Raw genomic sequence first — 13,255 nt, 5'->3', positions numbered from 1 at the left:
AAGAAAAGTGCCCTGGATGCTTTCGGGACTCTTGCTCTTTTGTGCACAACACAAATCAAGTGAGGGATTAAGGAGGAAAATCCCCTGGATCTCTGCAGGATTAATTTGTTCAAAAGAAATAACAGAAAACTACTCAACATGCAAAAGTCTTCTGAAGAAAATGAAGGAAAACCACAGAATATGCTAAAGGCCGAGGCAGACTGCTCTTTGGAAAATGTACCAAAGGAGCAGAAGGAAATCCTCAACCTTCCAAAGAAGGTGTAAGCAAGGAAGCAGAAGGAAATCTTAGAGGAGGACTGACCCGACCTGACTGGGGGTTTAAAGAGGACATTCCCAGGAGCCATTTGGACCTTGAACTGATAAGAGGCACAGATGAGTTGGAAAGACTTAAAGGAGAGATAAGAGTAAGAAACAAGGTTGTGATGATGCACTGGAAGCAAAGGCATTCATGCAGTCATCCTTATCCTCTGTGCTTTAGGCTTTGATTGGGGGGGGGGGTTGGATATTAAAATCTGGCCCTTGCTTTCTTTCTGTTAGCATTTTCTGATATATCTTTGATCTTCATTTTACTTTTAATCATCTGGTGAAGTTTTGTTTTAGGGAGTTTGCTTGGTACTAGAATCTCATCAGATTTTGTATTTTGACCCACTCTCCAGGTCTGTTTTTCAATTGGAAAGTTTCATACACATATGCATGAAAATATATTCATTCTATATTGTAAAGTAAAACATAACGGATTTCATAGCAGTATATTTGGTGCCAGTTCACATATGTAGAATTAAATCCCAAGTACTGTGTGCACATGCATATATGTATACACACATGTATCAAAAACTTAAGTGCTTATTTCTGTGTGATGTGAGTTCATTTTGCTTATATGTATTTTTTCATGAACACATGTCACATACACATGCAAAATTAAAGCTTTAAGTAAGAATCAAATAATTTGCAGCCAGCTTATAATGGCAACGTAGCACCTAAACTCTTGACGGAAGAACTATGAAAAAAAAAATGTAAACCTCAAGCTACCTTCAGATCTCTTAGCCAGAGTAATAAAACTGAATTATTACAGAAAAAAAAATAAAATACATTCTCTGAATATGTAAACTTTAATGATAAATTAGGCCAATTTTGTTGAATTATAATTCCTCCAACCAAGACTTTTACTTCCCTAATAGGTTTAAACCCTTTATAAGCAGAGACAACAACTTACATGTTTTTCTAGTAGTTGATATTTCCAGCACTCTTCATTCATTTGTGTGGATTTCTATTTCTTTCTAATAGGATTTTGCTGCTTTCTGAGGGACTTCCTTTAACATTTCTTGGAATGGGGTCTGCTAGTGTCTTTTACACTCTAGCTGCTTTTAAGATTTTTTTTTTTTTTGCAGAGGTATAAAAAAACAATCAAACTTATACGTAACTATAAAAGACCCCAAATAACTAACACAATCCTGAGAAAGAAGATTTCAAGCTATCATTATAAAGCTGGGGTAATCAAAATAGTGTGGTGCTAGCATAAAAACAGACAAATAGACTAATAGAACAGAATCAAAAGCCCAGAAATAAACCCATACATATATGGTCAATATTAGTTTACCATATATGAGAAGAAAGCCAAGAATACTTAATGGAGAAAAGACAGTCTCCTCAATAAATAGTTCTGGAAAAATGGGATATTCACATCTGGAACAATGAAACTAGACCCTTATCTTACACCACCCACAAAAATTAACTCAAAATGGGTTAAAGACCTAAATGTGAGACCAGAAACCATAAAACTTCTAGAAGAAAAGTGAAGAAGAGAGCTCCTTGACATGGGTATTGGAAAGGCTTTTGGATATGACACCCAAAGCACAAGTAAAAAAATATAACAAGGGCAAGTACATCAAACTAAAAAGCTTTTGCATAGCAAAAGAAACTATCAACAAAACTATCAACAAAACTATCAACCTAAGGAATGTGAAAAAAAAATTGCAAACAATTTATCTGATAAGGCATTAATACCCCAAATACATAAAGAACTCATACAACTCAATAGCAAAAACCAATCCAATTTAAAAATGGGCAAATGGAATCAAAATGGTGGAGTGGAAGGATCCTGAACTCACACGGACATACCAAAACCTACAATTACATATAGAACTATCTCTGAGAACAAACTATAGAGGAACAGATTAAAACCAATTAAGGAAATAAAGAAAAAGCACATTGAGATGGGTAGAAGGGGCAGAGACAGTTTTGCCAATAACCACATCTCTGGTGTGACAACACACAAGCAGGAAGGCTGAGGAAGAGGAGTCGCAAGTTCCAAACTGGTCTTCAAAGCCCTAGGGACAGGCACTTGGAAGACAAACACCCGTAAAGTCGGCCTTGAAAACCAGTGGGGTTTTTCTTCAGGAGAGCTAGATAGAGGGCAGTAGGAAATGGAGATTCCACCCAAGCACCAGAGATCCTCCCAAGCAGCTCCCTGCCCCAGCGCTTTTGGCAGGCACCATCAAAAAGCACCAGAAACCCTCCTAAGTGGCTTCCCACCCTAGTGCTCCTGGCAGATAGCCTTGGCTGCCACCAGAGCCCATCCCAAGCACCATCATCCTGGGGGTCCAGCACCACACTCTAGAACACCTATAATAGTCACAGCTGAACCTTATGGCAAGCCATGCAGCATGCCTAAGACAGCTGCAGCCAGGCCTCTCAGCTAGATGGAACAGAGGTCAGTTCTGCTCACCAGCTGGTCCATAGCACTTGTAGCCAGACCTTGCAGACAGCCATGCCAGAGAACAGCTCTGCACACCAGATTCCACACCAGCTGTGAACCAGCCACAATAGAAGAGTGTACACAGGCCACACAGGGGATAATCCTGGGGTACCTGGCTTAGGTCCCCAGGTGGATTTGTGCTATTGGGCCCCACAGGACACCTTCTGCATAAAGCCAGTCCTTCAAGACTGGGAGAGCTAACTGATCTACCTAAATCACAGAAACAGAATTAGGCAAGATGAGGAATATGCCCAAATAAAAGAAAAAGACAAAATCTCAGGAAAAGAACTAAATGAAATGGAGATGAGCAATACCAGATAAACAGTTCAAAGTACTGGTTATAAAGATGCTCAATGAACTCAAGAATGTATGAACATAATGAGAACTTCAACAAAGATAGAAAATATAAAAAGAACTAATAATAGCTGTAAAATACAATAATTGAAAAATACCCTAGAGGGAATCAATAGCAGATCAGATTAGCAATCTACAAAATAACGTAGTAGAAATTAACCACTAAAAACAGCTAAAAGCTGTTATGAGGATATTTTAAGGGAACTCTGGGTAACATCAAATATAGTAGTATCAACATTATAGAGGCTTCAAAAGGGGAAGATAAAGAGAAGGGGGTCAAAAACCTATCTGAAAAAATAGCTGACAAATTCCCTAACCTGATGAAGGAAAGAGATATCCAAGCCTAGGAAGCACAGAATCCAAAATAAGATGAATCCCAAAGGGACCTGCAGCAAGGCACATTATAATCAATGTGCCAACAGTTAAAGAGAAAATATTAAAAGCAGCCAGAAAAAAAGAAACTAGTTATAATATACAAGGGAGCTCCCACAACATTATCAGCTGATATTTTAGCAGAAACTTCACAGGCCAGAAAGGACTGGCATGACATATTAAAAGTGCAAAGTACTGGGGCAACTGGATGGCTCAGTCAGTTAAGTGTCTGACATCAGCCCAGGCCATGATCTCAGGGTGCTGGGATTGAGCCCAGCAACAGGCTCCCTACTTAGTGAGGAGTCTGCTTATTCCTCTGTCCCTCCCCCTGCTCACTCTCTTGCTCTCTCAAATAACAAAATATATATTTTTTTAAAAGTGCAAGGTGCTAGAGAACAAGAGCACAAGTGCAAGAAAAAAAAACTTCCAACCAAAAGTACTAAATCTGGCAAGGTTATCATTCAGAATTAAAGGAGGGATGAAAGAGTTTCTCAAAGGCTACAAGTTCATCAACACCAAATGAGCCTTAAAAAATGTTAAATGTACTCCTTTAAACAGGAAAGAAAAGGCCATAATTAGATATTAGAAAATTATGAGGAAAAAAGTCTCACTAGTAAAGATGAACATATAGTAAATGCAGTAGACCTATCACCTACACAGCTACTACAAAAGTTAGAAGACAAAAATAGTAAAAATCTAGACATATAATAATTAGTTAAGGAATACACAAAATAACATCTAAAATATGACATCAAAAATATAAAGCATGTTGGGGGAGTAAAAACGTAGTGCTTTTAGAATGCACTTGGACTTAAGCAACCATCAACTTAAAATAGACTGCTATATGTAGGATATTATATATAAACCTCATGATGACCACAAACCAAATACTGGAAATAGATACACAAAAAATAAAGAGAAAGGAATACAGACATAACACTAACTCACCAAATAATAAGGGAAGAGAGCAAGAAAGAAACATAACTACAAAAACAATCAGAACAAAATGGCAGGGAGTATGTATCTACTAATAACTACTTAAAATGGAAAGGGATGAAATGCTCCCATCAAGAAACATAGGGTGGCTGAATTTTAAAAAGACCCATTTATATGCTGCTTACAAGAGACTCACTTCAGATCTAAAGACACATAAGAAAATAAATAGAAAAAGACATGAAAACCAAAAGAAAGCTGAGGCAGTTATATACATGACAGAACAGACTTTAAAATAAAGATTGACAAGAAAAAAAGAAGGGTATTACCTAATTATAAATCAATCCAAGAAGATTTAATACTTATAATTACCTATGTACACAACATAGGGGTATCTAAATACATAAAGAAAATATTGACATAAAGAGAAATGGACAGTATAAAATAGTAGGGGGCTTTAACACCCCACTTCCATCAATAGATAATTCACCCAGACAGAAAATCAGTAAGAAAACAGTGGCCTTAAATGACACAGTAGACTAGATGGACTTATATACATAACGTTCCATCTGAAAACAGAATACATTCTTTCAAATGCACATGGGGCATTCTCCAGGACAGATCACATGTTAGGCCACAAAACAGTTCTCAATAAATTGGAGAAGACTGAAATCATATCAAGCATCTTTTCTGACTACAATGGTATGAAACTAGGAGTCTCTTACAAGAGAAAAGAAACTAGGAAACAAAACAACAACAACAACAACAACAACAACAAAAAAAAACAAGGATAAACATACTACTAAACAACTAGTAAGACCATGAAATCAAAAATACTTTGAGACAAATGAAAATAAAAACACAACAGTCCAAAATCTGTGGGACACAGCAAAAGCAATTCTAAGAGAGTTTACAGTGTTATACAGGACTACTTCAAGAAACAAGAAAAATCTCAATCTATCATTATACCTAAAGAAACTACAGAAAGAACAAAATCCAAAGTTAGAAGAAAATAAAGATGAGAGCAGAAATGAATGACTAAAAAAATAAGTAAAAAGATAAAAGCTGCTTTTTTCTGAAAACAAACAAAACTGACAAACTTTTAGCCAGACTCATCAAAATGAGAGAGGGCCCAAATAAATAAAATCAAAAATGAAAAAAAAAAAAAGTTAAAACTGATACCACAGAAATACAAAGGGTAGTAAGATACTACTACAAATAATTATATGTCAACCAATGGGACAACCTAGAAGTGAATAAATTCCTACAAACATACAATCTTCCAAGACTGAATCAAGAATAGAAAATCTGAACAGAATGATTAGTAATGAAATTCAATCAGTAATCCAAAAACTCCCAAAAGTCCAGGACCAGATGGCTTCACAGATAAATTTTAAACATTGAAAGAGTTAATACATATAACTTCTTAAACTATTTCAAAAAGCTCAAGAGGAAGTAATGCTTCTAAACTCATTCTATGAGATCAGCATTACCCTGATACCAAAACCAGACAAAGAGGAAGAAGAGAAAAGAAAAAAAGGAGGAAAAAAAAAAAGAAAACAAAAAAAGAAAATAAAATTACAGGCCAATATCCCTGATGAACACAGACATAAAAATTCTCAGCAAGATATTAGCAAACCAAATTGAAAAATACATTAAAAAGGTCATACACCACAATCAAGTGGGATTTATTCCAGGGATGCAAGGATAGTTCACTATCTGCAAGTCAATTGATATGATATAATACACATTATGATAATATACCACATTAAAAAAGAGGAAGATTAAAATCAAGCACATCAACAGAGGCAAAAAAAGAACTTGATAAAATTTAACATCCACTTATGATAAAACCTCTCAACAAAAGGGCATAGAGAGAACACACTTCAACACAATAAAGGACATATACGACAAACCCGTATTCATAACTGACAGTGAAAAGCTGAAAGCTTTTTCTCTAAGACCAGGAACAAGATAAGGATGTCCACCCTTACCACTGTTATTCAACATAATAATGGAAGTCCTAGTCACAGCAATCAGGCAAGAAAAGGAAAAGGCATCCAAATTGGGGGGTGGGGGGGGAGTAAAACTATCTATTTGCAGATGGCATTATACTAGATACAGAAAACCCTAAAGATTCCATCAAAAAAATATTAGAATAAATGAACTCAGTGAAATTGAAGGATACAAAATTGATACACAGAGACCTGTTACATTTCCATCAATAATGAAGTAGAAGAGAAATTAAGAGAAAAATCCTGTTTACAATTGTATCAAAATACCTAGAAATAAATTTAACTGAGGAGGTGAAAGACCTGTGGTCTGAAAACTATGAAACACTGATGAAAGACATTGAAAACAACACAAACCAAAGGATATACCATGTTCATTGATTAACTATCATTAAGATGCCATATTATCCAAAGCAATCTACAGATTCATACATTACCTATCAAAATACCAATGGCATTTTTCACAGAACTAGAATAATCCTAAGATGTGTACTCATACTCATCAGAAGTGGACTCATAAATACAAAGAATAATCTGGTGGTTGCCAAGGGGGAGAGCGGTGGAGGTATGGGCAAAATAGGACAAAGGAATTATAAGGTACAAACTTCCAGTTATAAAATAAATTCGACACATGATACAAGATACAGCATACGGAATTTAGTCAACATGTAACAACTTTGTATGTTGACAGATGGATGTTATGTTTACCCTGATCATAATGTATATAAATGTTGAATCTCTATGTTGTACACCTGAAATATAGTATTGTATGTCAACTACACTTCAAAAAAAAAAATAAACAGTAAAAGATCTGAACATTTTTCCAAAGAAGATATACAAATGGCTAACAAGAAACACGAAGAGGTGTTCAATATCGCTAGTCATCAGGGAAATGCAAATCAAAATCATAACGAAGTATCAGCTCACATCTGTTAGAATGGTTATCAAAAAGATAAGAAGACAGCCAACACTGGTGAGGACGGGGAGGAAAAAGAAACCTATGCACTGTGGGTAGAATGTAAATTGGTACAGCCACTATGGAAAACATATCGAGGTTACTCAAAAAATAAAAATAGAACTACCATGACCTAGCAATTCCACTTCTGGGAATATATCCAAAGGAAATGGAAACACTATGTTGAAAGCTATCTGCATCCCCATGTTCATAGCAGCATTACCACCAATAGCCAAGATATGGAAACCACCTAAGTGTCTGCCGAAAGATGAACAGATAAAGAAGTTGTGTGCTTATATACACACAATAGAATATTATTTAGCCATAAAAAAGGAAATCCTCTCAGTTGTGACAACACAGATGGACCTTGTGCTAAGTTGTATAATTCAGAAGATGACAAATACTCTACGATGTCCTTATACATGGAACCTAAAAAACAAACCCAAACTCCTAGAAAAAGATCAGATTTGTGGTCACCAGAAGGGCAATGGGATGAAGGTGGTCAAAAGGTACAAACTTTGTTTTAATAAGTACAAGGGATGTAATATATAATATGATGACTATAGTTAACACCACTGTCTGGCATATATGAAGTCTTTAAGAGGAAATCCTGAGTTCTTTTTATATACATATATGAAATACTGGATGTTAACTAATTATGGTTTTTTCACACTATATAAAAGCCAAGTGATTATGCTATCCCACTTATACAGTGTTGTATGTCAATTATATCAAAATTTTTTGAAGTTAAAAATTCAAATACATTAACTTAGGGAAAATGAAATCTTTATAATTTTGAGTCACCCTATGCAAGAATGGGAGGTGTCTTTTTATTCAAAATGCATTTTTGTTGAAAAATGCTTTTGAGTCTGTCAGGAGTGTCAAACTACATTTTAAAATTTATTTTCAATTATCTTAGGGACTATATGAGTTTTTAGTAATATAACATGCAAAAGAGATAATATACACCATATTCTATGCAGAAAAAAGACAAATATCTTAAATGCTAATATGACTCCTATAGTTTTTAAAAAAAAACACCTGTAGCCTGATTGACCCATGCCTTTGATGAAATTTTAACAATGTCAGCTGTAGAAGGATGCTTTGGGCAGCCAGAAAATGCCAGAAATACAGAATTATTTCTTTCTTGGCTCTTCCTCTCAGGGCTCTGCAGGGAGCCAGATCTTTCCCACCTAAACCATAAAATTTATTGAAAGAGAAATAGCTTCCCTCTTCTTGAAGAGGGGGAGTGGGAGGCTGATATTAGCAGCAGAGTAAATGATCTGAGATAAAAATCTTTCAGGATAGAGTGGAGGGGAAAAAAAAGATTAAGTTTTGTAGCCATTGTAATGGAATAACCAGACACTGGATAGACTGATTTGCGGATGTTGAACCATCCTTGCAACCCAGGGATAAATCCCACTTGGTCGTGGTGACTAATCCTTTTAATGTACTGTTGGATCCTATTGGCTAGTATTTTGGTGAGAATTGTTGCATCCATGTTCATCAAGGATATTGGTAATTCTCCTTTTTGATGAGGTCTTTGTCTGGTTTGGGGATCAAGGTAATAGTGGCCTCATAAAATGAGTTTGGAAGTTTTCCTTCCATTTCTATTTTTTGGAATAGTTTCAGGAGAATAGGTATTAATTCTTCTTGAAATGTTTGGTAGAATTCCCCTGGGAAGCCATCTGGCCCTGGGCTTTTGTTTGTTGGGAGATTTTTGAAGACTGCTTCAATTTCCTTAGTGGTTATAGGTCTGTTCAGGTTTTCTCTTTCTTCCTGGTTCAGTTTTGGTAGTTGATACATCTCTAGGAATGCACCCATTTCTTCCAGGTTATCTAATTTGCTGGCATAGAGTTGCTCATAATATCTTATAATTGTTTGTATTTCTTCAGTGTTGGTTGTGATCTCTCCTCTTTCATTCATGATTTTGTAGATTTGGGTCATTTCTCTTTTCTTTTTGATAAGTCTGGCCAGGGGTTTATGAATCTTGTTAATTCTTTCAAAGAACCAGCTCCTAGTTTCGTTCATCTGTTCTATTGTTCTTTTGGTTTCTATTTCATTGATTTTTGCTCTGATCTTTATTATTTCTCTTCTCCTGCTGGGTTTAGGCTTTATTTGCTGTTCTTTCTCCAGCTCCTTTAGGTGTAGGGTTAGGTTGTGTATTTGAGACTTTTCTTGTTTCTTGAGAAAGGCTTGTATTGCTATATACTTTCCTCTCAGGACTGCCTTTGCTGTATCCCAAAGATTTTGAACAGTTGTGTTTTCATTTTCATTGGTTTCCATGAATTTTTTTAATTCTTCTTTAATTTCCTGGTTGACCCATTCATTCTTTAGTAGGATGCTCTTTAGCCTCCATATATTTGAGTTCTTTCCGACTTTCCTCTTGTGATTGAGTTCTAGTTTCAAAGCATTGTGGTCTGAAAATATGCAAGGAATAATCCCAGGCTTTTGGTACTGGTTGAGACCTGATTTGTGACCTAAGATGTGATCAATTCTGGAGAATGTTCCATGGGCACTAGAGAAGAACGTGTATTCCATTGCTTTGGGATGGAATGTTCTGAATATGTCTGTAAAGTCCATTTGGTCCAGTGTTTCATTTAAAGTCTTTATTTCCTTGTTGATCTTTTGCTTAGATGATCTGTCCATTTCAGTGAGGGGGGTGTTAAAGTTCCCCACTATTATTGTATTGTCAATGTGTTTCTTTGCTTTTGTTATTAATTTCCTTATATAATTGGCTGCTCCCATGTTAAGGGCATAGATATTTACAATTGTTAGATCTTCTTGTACAATAGACCCTTTAAGTAGGATATAGTGTCCTTCCTCATCTCTTATTACAGTCTTTGTTTTAAAATCTAATTTGTCTGATATAAGGATTGTCACCCCAGCTTTCTTTTGGTGTCCATTAGCATGGTAAATGGTTTTCCATCCCCTTTCAATCTGGGGGTGTCTTTGGGTCTAAAATGAGTCTCTTGCAGACAGCATATCGATGGGTCTTGTTTTTTAATCCAATCTGATAGCCTGTGTCTTTTGATTGGGGCATTTAGCCCATTTACATTCAGGGTAACTATTGAAAGGTATGAATTTAGTGCCATTGTATTGCCTGTAAGGTGACTGTTACTGTATAGTGTCTGTGTTCCTTCCTGATCTATGCTGCTTTTAGGCTCTCTCTTTGCTTAGAGGACCTCTTTCAATATTTCTTGTAGGGCTGGTTTTGTGTTTGCAAATTCCTTTAGTTTTTGTTTGTCCTGGAAGCTTTTTATCTCTCCCTTTATTTTCAATGATAGCCTAGCTGGATATAGTATTCTTGGCTGCATATTTTTCTCTAGTGCTCTGAAGATATCATGCCAGTCCTTTCTGGCCTGCCAGGTCTCTGTGGATAGGTCTGTTGCCAATCTAATGTTTCTACCATTGTAGGTTACAGATCTCTTCTCCCCAGCTGCTTTCAGGATTTTCTCTTTGTCTCTGAGACTCGTAAGTTTTACTATTAGATGTCGGGGTGTTGACCTATTTTTATTGATTTTGAGAGGGGTTCTCTGTGCCTCCTGGATTTTGATGCCTGTTTCCTTCCCCACATTAGGGAAGTTCTCTGCTATAATTTGCTCCAATATACCTTCTGCCCCTCTCTCTCTTTCTTCTTCTTCTGGGATCCCAATTATTCTAATGTTGTTTCGTCTTATCGAGTCACTTATCTCTTGAATTCTGCCCTCGTGATCCTGTAGTTGTTTCTCTCTCTTTTTCTCAGCCTCTTTATTTTCCATCATTGGTCTTCTATATCGCTGATTCTTTCTTCTGCCTCATTTATCCTAGCAGTTAGTGCCCCCATTTTTGATTGCACCTCATTAATAGCCTTTTTGATTTTGACTTGGTTAGATTTTAGTTCTTTTATTTCTTCAGAAAGCATTTCTCTAATAACTTCCACACTTTTTCAAGCCCAGCTAGTATCTTTAAAGTCATGATTCTGAACTCTAGGTCCGACACCGTACTAATGTCCGTATTGAGTAGGTCCCTGGCAGACGGTACTACCTCTTGTTCTTTTTGCTGAGGCGATTTTTTTCATCTTGTCATTTTTGTCCAGAGGAGAACAGATGAATGAGAGAACAGAATGCTAACAGGTTAACAACGTCTCCAGCAAATATACTCTATACAAATCAGAAAAGACCTGAAACCAGGGGACAAGAAAGGGAAAGAAAGAAGAGAAAATAAAAGGAAAAAGATAAAAACAAACAAAAACAGAACAAAACAAAAAAAATCAGAATATGATCAAATATGATCAGGCTAGTGCAAAGATCAGTGCCACACACGAGGTTTTGGGCATATTTTGGTCTGTTAGAAGAAAGTGCCTGCTAACTTTTTAAAGGAAGAAAGACATATATGTACAAAATAAGGGTTGATACAATGAAAGGATGGCAGATGACTGTAAAGATGAAAATTATAAAAGATTTTATGAAAGGAATTGATAAGAAGTTGTTTTTAAAAAGAAAGAAGATTTAAAAGGAAAAAAAAGAAAAAAGAAAAAAAAAGGGAGAGAATGTGATCAAGCAAAAGAATAGAACAAAGCCATACACTAGTGATTTAGGGTATATTTTGATCTGTTAGAAGAAATTGTATCTCAAAATTTTAAAGAGAGAACAACTTATATATATATGCCAAAAATAAGGGTAACTACTATGAAGGGATAAAAATATGACTGTAAAAATGAAAAAAAGTTTTTTTTAAAAAAGGAATTGATAAGATGTTGTTTGAAAAAGGGAAAAAGAAAAATTCAAAAAAACAGTTAAAAAATTAACTTTGAAAAACTAATGAATTATGGTAAAAAAGCCATGAATTCTATGTGCAGTATTCCCCTAGCGCTGGTGTTCTCCTGTTCTCCTTGATCGCTAAACTTGGTCTTGGCTTGCTGGCTGTTCGTGCTGATCTTCTGGGGGAGGGGCCTGTTGCCGTGGTTCCCTAATGTCTTTGCTGGAGGCGGAATTGCCCCGACCTGTGAGTCCGGGCTAAGCAAGCTGCTCCAGTTTGCTCTCAGGAGCTTTTGTTCCCTGCAAGCTCTTGGTACAGCTTTGGAGGACCAGGGCGAAAATGGTGGCCTCCCAATCTCTGCCCGGAGGAGCCGAGAACTCGGGGCCCCGCTCCTCAGTGTGCCCCCAGAGAAAAGCAATCACTCCTGTCTCCCAGGTCTCCGGCCGCACTCCGTGCTCACCCGGCCTGTGACCGAGCATTTGTATCTCTGGCACCCGACCCCGTGTGGAGTCTCCAAACCCAGCAGATCCCTCGGTGCGCTCCCGCGCCGCTCCTCCCGGGGGAGGAAGGGGAGTCTCCCCGGCTCTGCCGCTTGTTGGGTCCCTGCTGGAGGAGCAATGGCCCAACTGGGCCGCGGATCACAGTTTATGGCAACCCCAAGCTGAGAGCCCGCGCCTCGGCTCCGTCTCCGCAGCCGGCTTCCCCGCTCCGATACCTGGGAGCTCTGCCGCACTCAGGCACCCCTGGTTTTTCTGTGACCCTGAGGGTCCTGAGACCACACTGTCCCGCGAGGGTTCCACCCCCCGCTTAGCCACTGGAGCCACGTCCCTCAGCGGAGCCAACTTCTAAAAGGTCCAATTTTGTGCTCCGCGGCTCTATCACTTGCCAGAAGCAGCCGATGGAGGCCCCCTCCCCCGCCATCTATCCTCCCGAATGTTGCCTCGGATTCATTTCTCCGCACGTCCTACCTTCCAGAAAGTGTCGCTTTTCTGTTCAGAGAGTTGTTACTTTTCTTATCTTCAATCTCCTGTTGAGTTCGTATGTGTTCAGAATGGTTTGATCCCTATTCAGCTGAATTCCTAAGACCAGATGAAATCCAGGTCTCCTACTCCTCCGCCCTCTTGCTCCACCCCC

At 37.5% G+C, this 13,255-nt stretch overlaps 1 protein-coding gene and 1 pseudogene across 3 annotated transcripts in view; one reads left to right on the top strand and one right to left on the bottom strand.

Moving 5' to 3' along the window:
* UNC13C (unc-13 homolog C) overlaps positions 1–13,255 on the bottom strand; it is a 651,156-nt gene that overhangs the window by 522,850 nt on the left and 115,051 nt on the right. The gene's annotated exons all lie outside the window — the stretch shown is intronic.
* Positions 139–485, top strand: LOC112832859 (transcription elongation factor A protein-like 8; annotated as a pseudogene).

The sequence above is a fragment of the Callorhinus ursinus genome, unplaced genomic scaffold (assembly GCF_003265705.2).
Source record: "Callorhinus ursinus isolate GAN/ISIS: 27379988/994484 unplaced genomic scaffold, GSC_fseal_2.0 scaffold25, whole genome shotgun sequence".
NCBI classification, from domain to species: domain Eukaryota; kingdom Metazoa; phylum Chordata; class Mammalia; order Carnivora; family Otariidae; genus Callorhinus; species Callorhinus ursinus.
The sequence above is the reverse complement of the archived record's forward strand: the minus strand, read 5'-3'. Positions and strand labels throughout refer to the sequence as shown.